This window comes from Gossypium hirsutum, chromosome D12 (genome assembly GCF_007990345.1).
Source record: "Gossypium hirsutum isolate 1008001.06 chromosome D12, Gossypium_hirsutum_v2.1, whole genome shotgun sequence".
Classification (NCBI taxonomy): Eukaryota; Viridiplantae; Streptophyta; class Magnoliopsida; order Malvales; family Malvaceae; genus Gossypium; species Gossypium hirsutum.
Window position 1 is genome coordinate 51,662,005 of NC_053448.1, and position 22,355 is coordinate 51,684,359.

General features: G+C 29.8%; 1 long non-coding RNA gene across 1 annotated transcript; it reads right to left on the minus strand.

Moving 5' to 3' along the window:
- Positions 1-7,176: 7,176 nt before the first annotated feature.
- Positions 7,177-7,622, minus strand: LOC121224206 (uncharacterized). The gene is made up of 3 exons (XR_005921792.1): positions 7,563-7,622; positions 7,387-7,488; positions 7,177-7,232 (listed from the first exon to the last, which is right to left on the minus strand). It is a non-coding gene; the product is annotated as an uncharacterized lncRNA (long non-coding RNA).
- Between the last annotated feature and the right edge of the window lie 14,733 nt (positions 7,623-22,355).

Below are 22,355 nucleotides of genomic sequence, written 5' to 3' on the forward strand. Positions count from 1 at the left end.
GCAACTGAAGCCATTGGAGAGTTTTACGCAACACTGCCTGATCTATCAAACCAGGCCTTTTCTTTGGGTGAAGAATATTCAAGTATCAAACTAGTAAAAAAGGTATTGATATCTCTTCGTGAGAGATTCTCTATTAAGATCATTATTATTGAGGAAACTAAAGGTCTTGAAAGTTTGTTAATCAAAGAACTTATTGACTCTTTCCAAACTGTGAAATGCAGTAAGACAAAAGGTGAGATAAGTATTGCTTTCCAACTGGATGAAGAAATGTCAACTTCCCAAAACGTTGCAATTAAAAAGCTCTAGGAATATATTACCCTGCTCACAGAGAATTTTAACAAAACATTCAAAAATAGTCAAGAAAAATAAAATAAAAATTTCGAAATCAGCACATATATTTCAAAAAAAGATCCCAAGTGTGGTAATAAAATGTTCCCAAAAACACAACTTCTTAACATTATTATTTACAGTTTTGGAAAATGTAATTTAATATAATTTTCAATTTCCAAGACTTCTAAAAATTACTTAAAACTTAAGTCAATGCTTTTGTTTTCTTCATGAAGCTTTTACTTGTTATTTTTCCATATTCTATTATGTGTTATATTCTTCATCTATTATATTTTAAGAAAACATACTGTAAAATTACACGTCATAAATTAAAATTGTGTATAAGACCACAATGTTATTCCTTAACTCTTGACATTTTTATCATATAATACACACTTGATATAAATATGAATTAACACAAACATTAAATTTTCAAAATTAGATCAACCCAATATTTTAATTAATTTGGGAATATTATATGTCAAATGTGTAACTTAATTTCTATGATACATAATTCCGTTTTTTTGTCTTTCCTTAAAATATTCTTTCCCAATATTAAGTAATCCTTCACATTAATTTAGCCATTATATTCATGATGAATATATTCAAAATATTATATAATATTAAGCTATGATATTCGTGATGAATATACCATCATACGAATTGATTTGTGGGTTGTGTCTTGCATTTATCGGATGTTTTGTACATATTTATCGGAGACAGACGTGCAACATCACAACGAGGAGATATGTGACGTTGTGACGATACAATGAGCAAGGGACGACGTCACGATGAGGGTCATCAGGATGAGGCGACAATTTCTTAAGGCAAGAGCAAGGCCGACGTCACGACGATATCTACATATAATCCGGTTGAAGGTGGACTCGTGTCAGATGTCAAACATGTGCTTGATTTAGAGAAAAGTCCCATCCCCTTTTGGTCTTTAGGACTCGAATGGTTTGTAGAATGTTGATGTAAGGTTAGTCACAGAGGGTTACATTCAGGTGGAGAGAGTTAATTTTTTCTCTCCTATTTAGGTATTATTGGCCCTCATTGCATTATACAATTTTCATTTGAAGACTAGGAATTTTTCAGTTTCCAAGTTTAAGTATGATTTAGACTTGGTTGACATTCAGCTAAATTCGAGTTAGGCCCATGACAGGCATGGAAAAGGAAACATGATAAATACGAGTCAAAGTGGAGATATGTAGGGTGTGCCTCGCATTTATCGGATGTTTTATAGGCACTTATCGGAGACAAATGCATAACATCACGACAAGGAGGTATGTGACGTTGCAACGACGCAACGAGCAAGGGATGACGTCACGACGAGGGTCGTCGGGACAAGACGAAGATCTCTTGAGGCAGAAGCAAGGGTGACGTCATGACGAGGAGAGTCGTGACGTTGCAACGATATCTCACCTAATGTAGCCGTGTTTTAGACTCCAAGTAGGACTTCTTTTCCCAGTTGAACTCCGATTACTTCAGGGATATTTTAGTCATTTTAGCCCTTCTATCTCAACCTATTTAAAGGGGTCATTGTATCCATGTTTTGATTTGCCAATCAGCAATGCCTTTTCTTTGTGGGCCACAAGATGTAGTCGCATATGAGTTTGAAAGAATTTTTGGTGTTAACTATAGAGAGAAATTTGTTCCCAAGTTAGGGTTTTGTTTCGGGACTTTGTAATGTATGCTTAGTACATTTAGGTTTATTTTCTCCATATTGTACTCTTGTTTGTTTACTCATTTAGTGAAAAGCCGAAGCCTCTTTTGCTCGTTTTTTTTATCCTATTCAGAGGAGTTTTCCACGTAAATATTTGTATGTTTAATCTTCTCTATTTTACTTGTTCGTTGCTTATATGAGTTAATTGTCAACAGATAAAAAGAAAACTAAAATTTTAAAAACAATTTTTTTTAGTTTAATGTAATTTTTTTTAATTTAATGTGATTTTTTAATTTTAATTACAGTTTTAGTTTTAGTTTTTATTTTATATATTTTATGTAATTTATTGTGACACCCCACATCTAATTCGATCATCAAATTAAATGTGTGATGTCACATTACATTTCTGAAATAACTCAAACTATGTTAATTCAATTATGGAACAATTAAATATATAAACATGATATAATTCAAAATCATTTTTATTTTCAAATATAATATATCTAAAAACCTTATTTAAGGTGTCTCAACCTAATCATTACATACTCATTTAGCTTGGATTACCATTTCATCAATATTATTTATTCATAATGATCCTGAAGACTCCAATAGCCATTTAGAAATTTAGGTACATATTAAGACAATAAGTAGAATACAAAATTGTTGAGATGAGAAGAGAGTCTTTCTGACCCTACCCAATTATTATTTGTGCATAAAAACAGACAATTTTACACGTTGGACAGAGAAGTAGAGATAATTTATACATGTATTAAGTATATATCATGCTACTTAATCAATTAAAAAAAAAACAAAAATTTCTTTCTTTAGTGCTTTCTCAAGATCGTCAAGATGTTTATTAACAAATAAATTGTGCCTTCAAGGCTTTGCATATCAACATTTATGTTCAATTCATAATATCATTTTATTTCTATAAATCAAATGCTTCCCATGGCTTGTAAATTCGCATAACTTTTTGCATGCTATCCTTCTTCTCATTATTTAAGTCTCGTATATTAACAAATAAATTTTGCCTTCAAAGCTTTACATTACTAAGATTAGTCCATTCATAATATTATTTCTATTTTGATCTTTATTCTATAAATCGAATGCTTCAATTCATTTTTATAATGTCATCAGCCCCATGGCTCATAATACACAAATTCACATGCTATCATTCTTCTCACTTGTATTAAAGTTCAAATAATTAATTCAAGCTTTTATCTAAATACGGATTCAAAATCAATACATGGAATAATCCACTATCACACCGACATAAAATGTTCCTATGTTCTCATAAACATCCAGTACTTTTGAGAACTATCGAAGTAATATACATCTTACGCTAAATATATACGCACCTAGTGCTCATCATTACGTTCAAAGCATATGTACCCAACACACATCGGTATATTACCAAAATAAAATGTACTCAATACGAAGTAAATTGCAGCCGCCACGAAAACTTATTTGTTAATAGGGCATCATTCTTTACTATTCCTTACTAAAACTTATTGATCACGTTATCTAACACAATTCACAATCGCAATTATATGTGTATATATAATTTGACATAACTCAATTAAATTAAATAGTCAAATGCATATGTTGTTATCAACATCATTCAATTATAATAAATTGAGAACAGTTATTAGAGAACACAAATCGAACTTATTGCTCATTGTCCGTTTCCTTCTTTCCACTATCCCACGACATTCCAATTTTTAACCTCGTTTAATTTATCAAGTATAAAACAATTAATAAATTCTCAACTTAATAAATATTAAAATTAAATTCATTTTACATACTTTTCTAAATATTCGCTAATATTTGAAATTCCTATATTTTATAATTTACTACAAGGACTCTATTTTATTAGTATTTAATGGCAATCATCAAAGTTCTCATCATTTACAAACAAATTCTATTAACATATAATTATTTATATAGGAAAATAGATGGTATGAAACTATGATTCCACATGATCATTCTTATCCCTTTCCAATAGAAGAGTGATAAATCAATATCACCCTTGTGATTCTAACAAGATTTTTTTATAATCTAAGCTCATCAATTATTGTTTCATGGTTACAAAAATCATTTCTTTGTGAACTTAGAGAAGGCTTAACAATTGGAACATCTAATTTTTCGGTTGAATTATACTACTTCTATAAACTAGAATTTCATAAAAATGAAGTGGAAAAACTCACCTTCTTTCTTCCTCAAATCAATGGATGACAATCGAGAGACTCATCTCCTTTCTCCTTTCCTCTTTTCTTTTCAATTGGTGTTGGAGAAAAAATAAATGAAATTGGATGATGTTCTCCCACCCACTAATACATTTAACTTAATTAACTAAAACAAATAATAGATATCAATGGCCATTAAGCCTCCATAACAACTTGAGTGGAAACCAATGGCTTGTATGATTACAAGCCACTAATTATGGAATAATTACTTTTAAGGACATGACTAGTATCTTAACGAGAGCTTGCACAAAGCTTCAATCAAATCTCTTCATCGCTCACTTTGTGCTTTTTGCTAATCTCTAGAGAGCAAATATAAAATAACTTAGGCAATAGAAGGGAAAATTTAAATTGAAAAGAAAAGAAATATAACTAGAATGCCCAAAGGAGCAATAAAACCAAAATATAAGAGAGCTTTTCAATCACCTTCTCACGTACCACAATGAAGAAATTATATGCTTTCATTATTATTATTTGGTTAAAGATAATCTTTAAGACTCGATAAGGATGATAATAAATGATGATAAATTTTGAACGTTTCTCGATAGTACGAGAGAAGTCGGTGTAACCACTGTGCTCGTTGTTTTTTAAGCATTTTAATTTATCATTATATTTAACATCTTTACCTATTTATTCATATAATTATGGTTTTATTTGATTGTAATTTCAGAAATTAATTTAAAAAATTTTAATTTAAAAAACATGAATGTTTGATACATGTTCAGTGGAATAAAAAACTCTATAAGTGGATTTAGGATGATGTCACTTGTTTTAAGTTGTAATAAATGATGGTTACAAAATTAACTAAAAATTTGACTCAGGCAAGTGCACCTATCGATTAATAGTATAGTTACAGTGAGCAAATATATTGTTCCCATAAGAACTACAAGTACTAGTAATTACCATCTTTCTATTATTTAACCGGATAATTCAAATGATCGATTAAAACTAATATTAATTAATTTAATTAACTAACGAACGCAACAAAGAACAAAACACGAAAATAATCGAATAACAACCTAGAAATGAAACAATACCTAGGCAAGAATCCGCCTAGATTTCATCTATCACTACGCAATTTCTTTACTTAGCACATTGATTCGTAGAAATCCCTAAATTATGATAATATCTCTTTCGAGCATAAGAGCAACTAACTCTAAGCTGATTAATTAAAATTTATTTCTAATTAAAATCCATATTATTGCATTAACTCGTGCTATGGATTCCCCTATCAGATTTGACTCAAATCCAATAGATTTATGTCGTCATATTTCTAGGATTGCATGTAACTCCACTCAATTATAAAAGATATAATCTTAAACAAGATTTATTTAACCACCGATTTAAGCATATCGAATGCGGATTAATACTCTAGAAATATCAAACCAAGAATTAAGCGCATACAATTGAGAACAAAGAAACTAAATATTTATTGTGCAAAATAGAAATCAAACGACAGAATTCATCATAGAACTCATCTCCCCTAGGTATTTAGAAAATTAGTTCATACTCGAAAAGAGAAAAATCAAATATATAGTATAACCGAAAGAATAAAAAGAAACTCATGATAATTTCCTAAAAAAATCAACTGGGAATATTCAATCTTGACGGAAATTTACTTCAAAGTTGGCTTCAATGGTGTTTTCGAGTTGTTTTCTTGAGTATTCTCTGACGGCTCCCTCCTATCTTCTTATTTTTGTCATGTATACGTCTTAGAATGTCTGAAAAACCCAAAAATCATGATTTTCGGCTATTCAGTGCGCAATCCCGTGAAATTGACATGGCCTACCACACGCCTGTGTGGTCTTGCCGTGTGAAAAGGTGCAACTTATGTGGCTCCTTCAGCTTGTTCTGACGCTCTAATTTTCACTCATTTTTCGCTTCTTTTACTTCCAAATGCTCTATTCAGCATTAAAACGTGAATTTAAAGGATTAAGAGTATAAAATTCACAATTAACATCGGATAATCACCTAAAACGCACTAAGAATGAAGTTAAAGCATGTTATTTTTAGCACTTATCGATAAAATAATTTAAAAAGAAACTTGACATAATCATAAATTTGGTTCACTACAGCAAAACAGGCTTGTAACGGCGTTTTTAGGCCTATTTTGGTGGCGTTTTGTCCACATAAATGCCGCTAAAGAACATGACGTTTAACAGCGCTTTTATAACAAACGTCGCTAAAGATCATGACCTTTAGCGGCACTTTTATCACAATCGTCGCTAAAGAACATGACATTTAGCGGTGCTTTTTATCACAAACGCCGCTAAATAACATGACCTTTAGCGACGTTTTATTTACAAACGCTGCTAAAAGTACCGTTCTTTAGTGGCGTTTTACAAAAAAGGCCACTAACTTTGGCAGATTTCTAACATCCAATTTTCATCCATATGCAACCCTTCCTGTAGCATGGAAACCTACCAAAACAAGAAATCTAAATGATACTTCAAATTCAACGAAAGATATATGATATAAATTAATAAATGAATAAAATAATGTTAAAATTTAAAATGTTAAAAATATTCATACAATAGTTTAAGATGGCGAATTTTGCGACTGCTGAAACATCTTCATCATATTCTGAAGTTGTAGTTGGAGTGCATCGTACTTTCTGCTCTGCTCTACTTCCCTCGCTGCTGCCTCTACTTTAAATTGTGGCTAGAGTTCTTCATATTTGTTTCAACCTCAGCTTCTCTCGATGCTACCTCCGTTTTAAGTTGAGTAATTTGCTCAACTGTGCTTGCTTGCATCTGAGCCATTTGGTCTCTTTACCTCTGAACTTCAACTTAAGCCTAACTCCCCGAAGGCATGTATTGTTACGAGCTGGATCCAAAATATTGGGTTGGGTTAACAAAAGATCCTTGAAATCGAACCCAACCATACCTTTCAGGACCTAAAACTTCAGTAATAATCCGATTATTAATGTCGTCAACATTAACAGAACTATCACTCGAAGCAATCGCTTCATACTCTGCCTTTTTATCCTTTAGTTTCTCCTAATAAATTAATCAAAGAGTTAGAAACGAAATATATAATAAAAGCAAATGCAACATAACTTAACATTATTTGCATTACAAACGAAGAATTAAACCATTATAATTAAACACTATAAATATTTAAAATAATTCAAATTTTATTAACTAAACATACCATAATTTTTGCAGCTTCAGAAGTCATAGGAAATCCATCTTTCTTCCTATGTGTAGTGTCAAAAAGCTGAAGGCGTCCAACTTTTTGACCAGACGACAGTTCCTACAATATAGTAGTAAAAATATCATTTAATGAAAAGGAATAAATATTTGACACTATTAATAAATTCAAAATACCTCGGCCTTAGCTACACAAGCAAAACTTTTCGACCCAGCTGTGTGAGTGAATTTCTATTTTTGCCTGCTGCTTGTTCCAACTCGTTCACGATCCTACATTATGAAATTATTATTACGTATATAGTAAATACTATAAACCGAAATAATTATAAGAGTTTGGATGTACGTAATACCTCTCCTTTCTTTGAATTCCAAAATCTAACCACATCTTCCCATTGGTACCTTAGCATTCCCGGCGGGACATTTCGCAATTTCTCTTCGAGGGTTGTTTTTGTCTTAAAATATTCTTTCTTTAAAGTACTTTTATGGTCTCCCCATCTTTTCCCAATGCCTTCTTGACATAATTATCCGAGACCTCTAAAGCAAACCTCGCCTACAAAAAACACAAGTTTAGAAAGTAAATATAAATGAAACTTAAACCAAAGTATTATAAATTACATTAACATTTTGTTACCTTAATATTATCGAGAGCTTGATTTTTGTTACTATCAGGCATTTAATGCCATGACTCGTAGTTGATAGGCAACATATTGGCATTTCGTGCTATAATGCCCAAATATCCTGCTAAAAGTCGAGCTTCTGATCCAACATGCTAGCCAAAACTGTTTCTACATACTTTGACACGCTCAACAGGATCTAACTCGTATAAATTTTTAAGTAGCGTACGTCCTCGACCTCTGCGCATCCCACCACTTTCAGCTGAAAAATGGTATATTATAATATAAGAATTTGAAAAAAAATCAATAATAAAAGTCAACACGCATGTAAATTAAATTTAACATTACTTTGAATTTCTGCAGGTTCGTTAGGTGTATTCAGAACATTCGAATATCCAATAGCAGTCTGTTGTTCACTATTTGTTTCTTCCGAGTTTGGAGTATTTTGAACAATACTTAGATCTCGCAATCTTCTTCTAGTCATTTTATCTGCAACACACATAAAATAGTTGAAATTTTAGTAACTAATTACAACAATAACAACACATATAAAATAGTTGAAATATCTAATAAGACCAAGATTTAAATTATGATATTACATATAATTAAAAAAATTGTAAAATCTTACTATATCATAATTCGTAAATATCTTCATCAACATCCTGGCGAATCCATTGAAATTGTGTACTAGTACTAGGGATATTTTCATTTAAGTTTTACTCTGGAAAAGGCAAAGTTTCTGATCTGTCGTCGATGTCATCTCTACTTCCATTGCCCATGTCAAACAAGTCTCTAGGGATGTTACAGAGTAGAGCGTACCAACCCTCATCAGTTGGATCTTTTGAGTAAAAAACTTGTTTCACTTGAGAAGAAAATACATACGGCTCATCTATCAATTGTTGTCCAGTGTGAATCAATCGAGAGAAGTTCACCATTGTAAAACTAAATTGATCTTGTTTAATTCCACGAGCAGTATTAACATCAGTCTAATCACATCGAAATAAGACAACTTTCCATTTGCCATAGTAATCTAACTCAATAATGTCAGTAAGAAGTCCGTAATACTCCACATTTCCCTCAATAAGATTACTGTCCCTAGGACTAGCATAACTTGTAATTGAAGAATTAACAACTATTCCATAATTTTGAGTTCTCCTCAATCTATCTTGATATTTTGTATGAAATCTAAATCCATTGATGAGGAAGGCACTATATCTTTTTGCTACTCTATTCGGACCTTGAGAAAGCCATTTAACTTCGTCATTGACGTCCTTATCACTCTAAACCTATTGGATTAAAAGTAAATTGAGTAATTATAAATGTTATGAGAAAACATTATTATTTGTCAATGAAAGCTTCAATTGCATACCGTTTGACTTAACCATTCATGAAAAGATTCTGTGAATAACTTATTAATCTCTCGATGTTATAATCTTCGGGAGCGTGAACAAGATCTGAAGATTTGTTTGTACTCACTATGTTAAAAAGAGGCTTACTTTGTTAGAAGATAAACAAATTATAATTGATGAATATTTATCAAATTCTAAAACTTACTTGCATAATGGTTTCATTGAATCATGGTGAAAAAGAACATATCGACGTGCTTGTACCCACGATCTATCATCTAATTCTGAAATTTCAACTTTGCCGATTAGTTCTCTATAACTTTGAAATAAATAAGTTTCGGTCAAGTTATAATCAGTGAGCCCAGCATTTCTACTTGGTCTGTTCATTCTTATTTCAACATCTTCCAAATATCCAGAACAGAAATTCATACACTCCTCTGCCAAGTAGCCTTCAGCAATTGAACCTTCTAGATAACGCTTATTACGACAATAAGACTTCAATTTGATAGGAACCTAAACACGATATACAACATTATCAAAAGTTATAACTAAAGGCATAGTGGTGAATGAATGAATAATTTACAAATAAATTAACACATTTCTATAGGATACATCCATCGATAGAAAACGGGTCAACCAAGTATTGCTTCATGAGGGAGATAGATTAGCAAGTGCACCATAATAGTGAAGAAGGAAGGTGGGAAGATCTTTTCCAAATTGCATAAAGTCAAAGCGGCTTGATCTTGTATTGTCTCAAGTTCTTGAACATCCAAAACTTTGCCACAAATGGCTTTCTTATATTGGATAGTTCAATTATACAAGACGTCACCTTTTTCTACATACAACACCGTAAAGCAACTAGCAGTAAATCTTGCATCAAGATGTGATAGTCATGTGATTTTAAGGCATATAGTCTTCGATCTTTAAGACTCAAACATCAAGATATATTTGATGCATATGCATTTGGGACCTTTATATCCTTCAACACCATGCAGAACACTTTTTTATCTCTCTTCGACATTGAAAAAATAGAAGGCAGCAATCGATATTTCCCATTCGAAAGTGCTTGAGGATGAAGATCATGCCGAATTCCCATGTTGACTAAATCAAGTTGACTCTGAAGATTGTCTTTCAATTTTCCATTGAGATTCAAAATTGTCTCAATAATGTTCTCACAAACATTTTTCTCAATGTGTATACCATCAAGATTGTGTCGTAAAATGTGATGCTCCCAATAAGGTAACTCAAAAAAATACTTCTTTTTTCCATAAGTTCGCCTCATTAGGATCATCCTCTTCATCAGATTCATCATCAAATTCATCCCTTGAACTTCTATTTCTTTGCGTGTTGGGCGGTTGATTCATCTTTCCATAACCGAAATTTATATCTTTCAACATGAACAATATTTCAGATCCACCGGTCTGCGAAGGAGCTTCTCTAAACTCTTCAGTACCGTCAAATAGAGTACTCTAAAATCTAAATCTATGATTTTTCGGTAACCACCGACGATGCCTCATGTAAGAGAACTTCTTCCTATTATATAATCATTTCGAACATGTTTGCGCAACACAACAAGGACAAGCATAACGTCCCTTGGTACTCTAACCAAATAAACTGGCATAAGCTGGGAAGTCATTAATAGTCCACGTCAAAGCTGCACGTAAATTAAAGTTCTCCTTTCAATACATCATATGTCTCAACACCAGCCCATAATTGTTTTAACTCTTTAATAAGTGGTTGCAAATAAATGTCAATATCATTTCCGGGACCTTTCTCTCCGGGGATAATCATATATAAGATGAAGAAAGATTACTTCATGCAAATCCATGGAGGCAAATTGTAAGGAACAAGCACTACAGGGCAAGTACTGTACGAAGTGCTCATGATTTTATAAGGATTAAATCCATCAGATGCTAGCCCAAGCCTCACACTCCGAGGATCGCTTGCAAAGCTTGAAAATTTACTATCAAATGATTTCCAAGCTAAAGAATCTGCAGGATGCCTTAACAATCCATCATCGGTTCATCCATCATGGTGCCACGTCATAGACTCGGCTGTCTTCGACGACATGAAAAGCCTTTGAAGCCTTGGTATTAGCGAAAAATATCGCAAAATCTTAATTGGCTTCTTCCTTGACTGTGCATCATTTTCATCCTCATCCCATCTTCTGTATTTCTATTCATCCAACGGGACTGTCTGCATACATGACAGCACTGTTGGTTTTTCTGATCGCCCCAATACAACATGCAGTCATTTGGGCAACTATGAATTTTATTGTACCCAAGGCCTAAATCTTTTATCAGTTTCTTCATATCTTTGCATGAATGAGGGATTTTTGCAAACAAAAACATATCTTTCAAAAACTCTAACAGCATTGTCAAAGAGTTTCCGGTCCACCCTCCTAAACACTTTAACTGAAAAAGAAAAAATACAGAAAGACATTTTTTGAAAATTTTGATCTCTCATAAAGTTCTTTATTCATTTCATTAAGTAGCGTGTAGAACTTTTCCGCTTCTCCATTCGGCTCTTCATCAGGTACACTTCTTCCCGTTTCAGTAAAAGTATTTCCACCAAGATTACAATCATTTGATACAACAAAATTGGGTGGAAATGATTGCAAACCATGACTGCGCATGTTAAATGCATCCCGCAACATACCTTCCATGTCATCTTCTCTAACAGACTGATGGTAAGCAGTACGAGGATAAGCCGGATTAATTGTTGAAGAGGAAGTACTAGGTGTACATTCTCGATGGAAAATCTATTTTTTATACCCCAAATAAACCCATCAACAATTAGATGCTCGTAGACAACTTCACAAAAATTCCAATTGATGTTGCCACACTTCTTACACAGGCAAAAAATCATATTCTCTTGTCTTGCATTTTAAAATGCAAAATTTAGAAAAGTTTGTACTCTATTTCGATAGTCGTTGCTTACCATTGAAAAAATATCCAAGATCGGTCCATTTCTTAGTTCTTGAAGTCTAAAGTTGACAATAAATTACACGGATAAGTTGTTTATTTATAAGTATAAATAAGTTATGTAAGTTATGATATGATATATATTTATGTAAGTTATGTGAGTTATGTGAGTTATGATATGATATATATTTATGTATTATGTAAGTTATGTGAGTTATGTAAGTTATGATATGATATAGATTTATGTATTATGTAAGTTAAGTTATGTGAGTTATGTAAGTTATGTGAGTTATGATATGATATATATAAGTTGTTAAGTTATGTATGTATGTGAGTTATGTAAGTTAAGATATGATATATATAAGTTATTATGTTATGTAAGTTATGTGAGTTATGATATGATATATATAAGTTATTAAGTTATGTATGTATGTGAGTTATGTAAGTTATGATATGATATATATTTATGTATTATGTAAGTTATGTAAGTTATGTGAGTTATGTAAGTTATGGTATGATATATATAAGTTATTAAGTTATGTATGTATGTGAGTTATGTAAGTTATGATATGGTATATATTTATGTATTATGTAAGTTATGGTATGATATATATAAGTTATTAAGTTATGTAAGTTATGTGAGTTATGATATGATATATATATATATAAGTTATTAAGTTACGTAAGTATGTGAGTTATGTAAGTTATGATCTGATATATATAAGTTATTAAGTTAAGATCCAAAGTTTTTTTAATTCTTTAAAGTTATGTAAATTATGTAACTTATGATATGGTTATTAAGTTATGTAAGTTATGTGAGTTATGTAAATTATATAAGTTATGTAAAATTTGATATGATATATATTTATGTAAGTTATGTAAATTATATATTAATTTAAAATAGAAGTTTTAATTTCCGAATAATTCAAAGATCATTTTGTAGCTTTTATTAATAATCTTGTGACGGATATATTTTATCTTATTTTATATTATTGAGTAATTTTGATTTTTCTTTCCTTCTATTAGTCGGGGAAGAAATTAAAATATAATTAATTTGTCTATATTTATCAAAATAAGTAAAATTAAAAAAATAAGACTTTGAGTTGGCATTACAAAATATAATTAATTTGTCGATATTTATCAAAATAAGTAAAATTTAAAAAAAAAGACTTTGAGTTGGCATCACAAAATATAATTAATTTGTCTATATTTATCAAAATAAGTAAAATTTAAAAAAAAAAAAGACTTTGAGTTGGCATCACAAAATATAATTAATTTGTCTATATTTATCAAAATAAGTAAAATTAAAAAGATAAGACTTTCAGTTGGCATTAGAAAATCAATATATTTGGCAAAATAATATATATTTAATAGCCTATATATGATAAATCGATAATTTATTTGTATGTAAAAGATTCTTAATCATTAACATCAAACTAAATTCAATCAATTAATCAAATATAAAATCGATAATTTATTAAATTAAGTAAAAAATTGTTAATTTATTCACATAAAATCAAATAAACTAATCAAACATAATTTAATCAATTAAATCAAAATTCGATAATTTATTCACATTAAACCGAATAAACTAATCAAACATAATTTATTCAATTAATCAAATATATAAAGTAATTTATAAATTTGAATCTCAAATTTAATAATTTATGTATTTGTTTTTGCTTGGGTAAATAATATAAACTAATCAAACATAATTTATTCAATTAATAAACCTGAAGTTGAGATTGAAAATTTCATGCTAATTAATACAATTGAAGTAATTGGATAGGCAGCATAAACCAGAGAATTTGATGTTTTATCCCTAATCAAACTGTATATTCCAAGAAATTAATGGCATACATCAAGAGCCAGAACAAATTGAGCATGCAAAGATCTTTCTCCTTGCATTTACGCCCAAAGAGCACAGATTAGGAAGGGATTTTTCTAATATTTTCATTTTCTAAAACTCAAAAATAATAATTAAATTATAAAGCTAAAATATAACCATACCAAAATTTAAACAATTGGAGATGTTTTTTTAAGAAAACTACTTAGGGAAACATAGGAATAAATACCTTAAATTTGCTCAAATTCAAAGCAAACTTCTGAAAAATAAAAAAGGCAGTAAATTAGTACCGAGTATATATAAAAGATAAAAGTATAAAATCATGTTGTTTTTTCATATCACAAATATTCTAGCATGCAATTATATTATCAACTACACCAAGCATTTGTAATTCAACAAAATTTAGAAATCAAAATATCAAATCAGCATTCAAAAATTTCTAAAAATTCAAACATCGTTATCATCGTCATCATAATTTTGAATGAATAGAGAAAGTACATTACTGTACAAGCTTAAACATATTGCTCCTATTCCATTACTTGTCAAAGAAACCCACCAACCAGCAGTATATCATATTTCAAACTAGCTATTCCTATACCATCAAATGTTACTGCAAAAATAATAAAGATAACTACTTCATTATGGCTCGAACCATCAAAGTGAAGATAACATGGAAATGCAATACACCAAACTCATTATGAACCTAATTAATTCATCTTAAACATATTTTCACTGTTAACAGAGTTTTCCTGTATCATTAGCATTTGATTAATTGCATAAAAGGTTCTCAACAAGCACGCATTGAAGATCAATGAATAAAGAAAAATCAAAACTGAAGAAATTGGCAAGTATATTTGGAACGACGAAAATGTGCAAGTGTATACAATCGCAACAAGTAATAAAGTGACAAGTAAATGTCGAGTTATCGTACCCACAGTGACTATAAAAAGGAATATTTATGAAATTAATGTTAAAACACTTTGGTGATGGAAAATATTTTGGTTTAAAGATGATTAAAAACTAAGGGTTAAAAACTAAGTAAAAAAAATTAAAAATAAAAAGGTTCTAATGCACGATTTCAAATAAGGTTTAATCAAGATGATATAATTGTGTTGGATTAATTACATTCCTTAAACTTAGAATTATTAAACTTATGTTTATACTGCTACGAACAAAGTCACAACAACTCGGTAATTTGCTAACTACTACTCATACATACTTATTAAATTAATCAATTTCTTAAATATTTTTCAATGTCAATCCAAGCGATTAATCAATCTTCACAAGCATATAAAAGATCAAGTAACAGAGTATTTCTACCTTGAAACAGTTTAATCACAATAATCTTGCAAGTTATGCAAGGCATATGTATCGCCAAATACAATGCTAAATTAACTTCAGCTACCTTAGAAGAATAAACATGCACTGATTAAGTATTATGCCGATTAATTACAATTTCAACACGAGTTAATAATTAATTCATTAGTTATCTAACAATTAATATTGCAAGAATAACTTCGGCATGATTTTACTTAATCAAGCATCCTACCGAGGCCTATAACAGCACAAACACAATTTCAATAATTCAAGCAGGAAAAATATAATCAACCCAACACAGATTAAATTCAAGCTAGATTTATTAAAACAACCATTTAAATAGCATAAATATTCATAAACATGTTTGTCAAAACAACAACGAAATTTAAAGAGATAGGGAACAAGAAGCAAATCCGGTGTTTCTCTATGGCTTGACTGATTTCTCCGTTCTTCGTTCTCCGTTGTCCTCGGCTATTAGGGTGGCTTATGAACACTTTAATTGCTGCTCAAAAATGGCTGATGAGGACCTCTTTCCCAAGAGAAGAAATCGGCACTTGAACAAAAGGGAAAATGAGAAGGAAAAGTTGAGAGAAAGTGAGAGAGGAAAAGAGAGAATGAGAGTGTGAGGGCTGGGTTGAATGATCAGCAAGGGGTGGCTTTTATAGCTGATTGTGGCTGCTAAAAATAGCAAATTCCATCAGCCAAAGAGACCCCCCTTGGCCGACCACACACATGGCAAAGTTGAGAGATTCAACTTTGCTAAAAATAGCCTCGGGCAAATCCATAAAGCCACATTTTTTTGAGGGGTTTGAATGCAATGTTGAAAGTTCTTCAAGGGCTTCTTTGCAAGCTTATTTAGTCAGCTAGAATGCTAATTTGGGTCAGCATATGGATGGTTCTGGGCAGCCCAATTGGTGGCTGGTTCGGTTCACTAGATTCGGTTCAACCAATGCGGTTCAATTGGACCCTTTTTTTTCATAATTATTTAATAATAATTTATTTAGCCCAAATTAAATTGGGAATAAATTAAAATTAATTATATAATGAATTAACACACATTTTTGGACCATCTTAGGCTGGAAATAAATTTGCATTGATGCTTCAAATTGCTTCTCGATTTTATTCTTTGAGCATTGTCTGCCAAGCCAATTTTCGCCTTTTGTGCGAATCTGTTGAAAATAGTCAAAATTAATCAAAATTAACTATAAAATTAATTAAAATTCATCATGTTCATATTTTTAACATAATTTTATTATCTTATAATATTTAATTATTTTTCGACAAGAATTTAACCGAAATAGCATGATTTTAAGTTAAAAAGGACATGTAAAAAATACTTTCCAATATTCTGCCCCAAAATATTAGTAAACAACTTAGTGGAAAACAATCTAATCTAAATATTCCAACCATAAAATTGGGAGTAGAAATTGGCCTACTATATTTTGCTGAATGACCATTCTAACAAATCATATTCATTGATAAAAAATTAAAGAGACAAATTGGGAGTAAGGGATTTAATTTTAATGACTAGAAAAGGTAACTCGGGGAATATGAGGTTTTAATTCACAATGATATATTTAGTATCTTTTATTCATTCAACTATAGTATCTCAAATCAGAATAAAAGAACTTGGAACACATTTTCTTTATTCACCCTAGTTAATTCACTAAAATCATACACAAGAAACAAATAGATTAAAACAGAGACAAAATAGCCAACACCCAGAAAACAGACAATCAATAAAAGAAAACAAATTTATCTCAAATTACCCAGAAAATAGAAAACAAATTTTTTAATAAGAAAAAGAGTATTTAAATTAAGTAAAAGAAACAAATTACCAGGAAATCACCTAACATGGAATAGAACGACCTAACATGCAATGGAGGGGGACCATTTTGTTAGAAGAATAGAACGACCTAACTACATCATAATCATGGAAACATACCGAAAAACCCTAAACCCAATAACTCGAAGAACCGTCAGAATCCCAACAAATGAACAAAGACTACCATGCATATCCACATACAAAAAACCTAAGCAATAACAATGGACCTATTGAAGCTTATAAAAAAACCTAAGCAATAACAAAACAAACAAGAATTCTAAACAAATTCCATTAGATCCAAAACACCCATTACTCCAAACAACCGAAATTCAAAAGTTCCCAATTTTGACTATCTCAAAACCCTAAAAATGAAATAATTAAGTTTGGAAAAAACAAAAACAATGCTGCTGAAATTAATGAGGGAAAAGGGTTACCTGTAAAACAAAAAGATCAAAGCTTTGATCGGAAAAACCAGATCGATTCAACCCTTGCGCAATTTCTGTAGTGAAACGGCACCGTTCTGAGAAATTTTAATACATAGTTGCAGCGTTTTTTGGTCCAAACGCCGATACTGATTACCATTTGCAACGTTTTCAGCAAAAATGCCACTAAAAAATTAAATTCCTATACCGAAACGGCGCTGCTTTTAGAAATTTAAATACATAGTTGCGGCGTTTTTTCTCCAAATGCCGCTATTACATACCATTTGTGGCATTTTCTAGAAAAATGCCACTAAAAAATTAAATTCCTATACAGAAACGGCTCCGTTTTTAGAAATTTAAATACATAGTTGCAACGTTTTTTGGACAAAACACCACTAAAAAATTAAATTCTTGTAAAACGGTGCCGTTTTAAGAAATTTTAATACATAATTGCGACATTTTTTGGTCCAAACACCGCTATATCTTACCTTTTGCGGCATTTTTAACATAAACACCGCTAACGCTCAACTATTTTATATCGAATTATTGTATCTTTCATATCAATTAAAAAACACTAATTAATCTAAACCTTAAACCCTAACTCATATCCTTTAAACCATAAACCCTAAACCTTAAACCCCAACCTTAAACCCTAAACCCTAAACCCTAAACCATAATCCCTAAACCCCTAACTTATATCCCTTAAACCTTGAATCATAAAACATAAATTATAAACCCTAAACCCCTAAACCCTAACCCCTAACCTTAAACCATAAACCATAATCCCTATCCCCTATCCCCTGTCCCCTAAACCTTGAATTATAAAACATAAACTATAAACCCTAAATCCCTAACCCTTAAACCCCAACCCTTAAACAATAAACAATAAATTATAATCCCTAAACCATAATCTGTAAAACCATAATCCCTAAACTGCTAATGTCTCTAATGCTCAACAAAAAAAGAGGTTGTTTTGCTCAATCTATTGCGACGTTTGTTAAAAAGTGCCGCTAATGTCCCTAAAGCTCAAAAAAACAACGTTGTTTTGATTAATATTTTGCGGCATTTAACTAAAAGAGCCGCTACCGCTCGATCTATTGCGGCGTTTGTTAATAACCGCCTCTAATTCCAGTAAAGTGTAAAAAGAAAAAGAGGTCGTTTTGCTCAACTTATTTGCGGCATTTTTTCAAAATGCGCCGCTAATGACTGACCTTTAGCGGCGTTTGACATAAAGCGTCACTATTTCTCGATCTTTAGCGGTGTTTCTCTATAAGCGCCTCTAATGCTCGATATATTGCGGTGTTTGTTAAAAAATGTCGCTAATGTCCGTAAGTTTGACTTAACTTTTTTGCGGCGCTTTCCCAAATGCGCTGCTAATGCTTGATCTTTTGCGGCGTTTTAGTAGAAGCGCCACTATTGCTTACCTATTGCGGTATTTTTTAAAATTCACCGTGAATGCTCGTTTTGTTGCAAAACGCTGCTAAAATCCTGTTTGGCTGTAGTGGTTGTGGAGTTTTTTTTTATTCCACTACCAGTGGACAAAATAATTACTCTTAAAAAAACTCTCAATAAAAATTATTAAACTTAGGGAAAATATGTGGTACACTGCTAGACTCCATTAGCATGTTAGTGTTAAGGCTAGAGGCTGACAAGTATCCTATAAGGATATAGTAAAAAAATAAATATTTAAAGAAAAAGACATGACAAATTTTTAAAGTTGCTTGTAGAATAAAAAAGAGTACACTGACTACGTACCAAATATTCACCCCTAAACTTATTATTAAAATTTAAAAAAATTGCAAACACATGTAAAGAATAATTAGAAAAAATAAAAATTTTGATATTCAATTATGGATGTTATTAAAAAACCATAATTAAAATTTAAAATGAAATTTAAAATTACAGTTACAAATACATTGAATAATTTTAGTATACTGTAAAAAATAAAAACATTTTTTTAAAAAGAAATATTTTATTGCACATTTAATTTTATTTAGAAAAATCATACAAATAAGTTTTAATTATAACAAAAAAAAATTTTAATGTTCTTTTAGAGTAAATTTCCCAAATGCTGTTTTTTTTTAAATATTAGATTAGGTTGTATTTTCTAAAAGTCATGGGATTAGGCCGAAACAACAAAAATGTTTGTAGTTGGAAGCGTTTCAAGCGTATTGACAAAAAAAACGCTTTCAGTTGGAAGCACTTTCTACACTTGATATCTTTTTATTTCTAATTTTTTGATGCCACATCTTGTGAAAATAAAACTTACAAAACAGATCTTTATATATACCCTAAATCTCATTTCCCTTATTTTCTTAAGTGATGTGGGATATGGATCTATATACACTCATAATCCATTTGCAGTTTGTTTCTAAATAATGTGGGATTGCTTACTCTTTTAACTAACAACATAAGATTAAAGACTATATTTAATTTTTAAAAATTAAAGAAAAAATTTTATACAACATTAAACTGTAATCAAAGAAAACATTATAAACTCTTATACAAATATTATCTTTGTAAAAAAAAAGTCCAATAAAAAAAGAAAGACAAACTTACACATATAGTGACACATAATATTTTATATATAGATATCAAAGTGTGAAATTTAATAGAGATAATAATAGTGACACCTATTTTAGTTTTTATTTCTGAATATATTAAATATAGATATTATTGTATTAACCCGTTATGTTTATTCATTTCTCTATATTTCTAGAAGTAAAAAGTACATTAGTTAATAAATAATTCAGTGACAAAGAATTTGTATTATTATTTAATCTTCTATTAACACATAATTTTAGATTCAGACATGAATCAACTCTCCCTCTCTTCCTATAAAAAGTAAAATAAAAGAAAAATATAAATTTAGTGTCAAGTTGAGACTAAATCAATCAAGAAAATTACTTAAATAATTTTACATATTTTAAAAAATTATTATGAGAATATTTTTATTTTTTCTTATTTTTAAAAAAAAAGATAAAAAATTTGCAAGTGTAAATAATATTTTTAAATATAAATTAATACGTGATTATAAAACGAAAAATAACACAAATACGTTACGAATGTATAAAATTTTCATGATAAAAAAATGAAAGAAAATAAAAAAAATTATAAAATAAATAACATTAATTATTTACCCGAATTACCCCAAAAATAATTTAAAGATAATAATTAGTTGTCTAATGACCAACCACAAATTATAATTTGAAAAATCTCAAACAAAAGGATAACATTTAAAGATAACAAAATATATTTTAGAGTTTAATGTTGTAGCCTTTAATGTTATGTTGTTAATTAAACAAGTAAACAATCTCACATTGTCTAGGAACAAGCTGCAATATGAGTCTATGTAGACTCATATCCCACACCGCTTAAGAAAACAAGGGAAATGAGACTTGGGGTCTATATAAATACCTATTTTGAGGTGACACCAACGATTTAAAAAAAAAAGAAAGACATTGAGGGCAGAAACTACTTCCAGTTGGAAGCGTTTTTTTGTCAATACTCTAAAAAGCGTTTTCTTGTAAATCCGTTGAAAACGTTTCTAATTGGAAGTGTTTTTGTTATTTTAACTTAGTTCCATAATTTTTCAAAAAAACAACCTAATCTAGTACTTTTTAAAAAAATGTCATTTTTTGAAAATTTACTCACTCTTTTATGTTTTTACAGATTTTTTTATTGTAAAACATTGTTTTTATTGCTTTATAAATATATTGTTTTAACTTTTTTAAAAATATAATAAAATATTTAAAAGAAGACGCATAGTAAATTTTTAAATGTTTGTGAATAAAAAAGTGCACTAACCTTTTAACAATATAAAAATATTTTTTAAAACAATACTTAGGTTAAAAAATCTGTTTCAACTGCTTTTAGAATATTGATTCTAAATATTGTTTTTAAAATAGTTATATTTTTAGCAATTTTTAGATATTGTTTTATTGTTTTTAGTATTGTTTGTAAATTTTTTTAAAATTATGTTTTTAGTTTTTTAAATCATGTTAAAATTTTAAAATAGTTTAAAAACAGAATTATTAAATTATTGTTAATATTTTTTTTACCAAACTATTTACTATCGTTATGAAGTTAACGTGTAAGTCAACTCAGTCCTTGAATACTGTTAAGTGCTTGAATATAGTTATTTAAAAAACATAATTAAAAAAGTTTTTTTTTTAAAATTCAGCCCTCAAAATATGTTAACTAATACATAGAGTAATCCGTGCACATTTAAATTTGTTAATTTTAAAAATAGAATAATTTTTAAATTTAATAAAAATTCACATTTTGTTATGTTATTGAAGGTCAAAATTGTTTTTAAATTCCCCACATTATTATTAATATTTACAATCTTTTACTATTTTTGGGGGCCAAAGGGTATATAAGCCCGCTGAGCATTGGTGAAAAAATAATTTAGTTTTTTTTTTAAATATAATCAATTAAGCATTCAAATTTTAAAATTATATTAATTAAACTCTTTGATCAACATTTTTCGCCTTTGATCATTATAGAACTAGTGTGGCCATTAACGACATTGAGGTGGCTCCACGTTAGTGATAGTTACAGACATGTCACTACCGCACGTAACAAAAATTAAAAAAATAACATTTTAAAAAATGAAAACAAATATTTTTAAAAAATATTTATATTTTTTTACTGGAATAAACATGGACAAATGG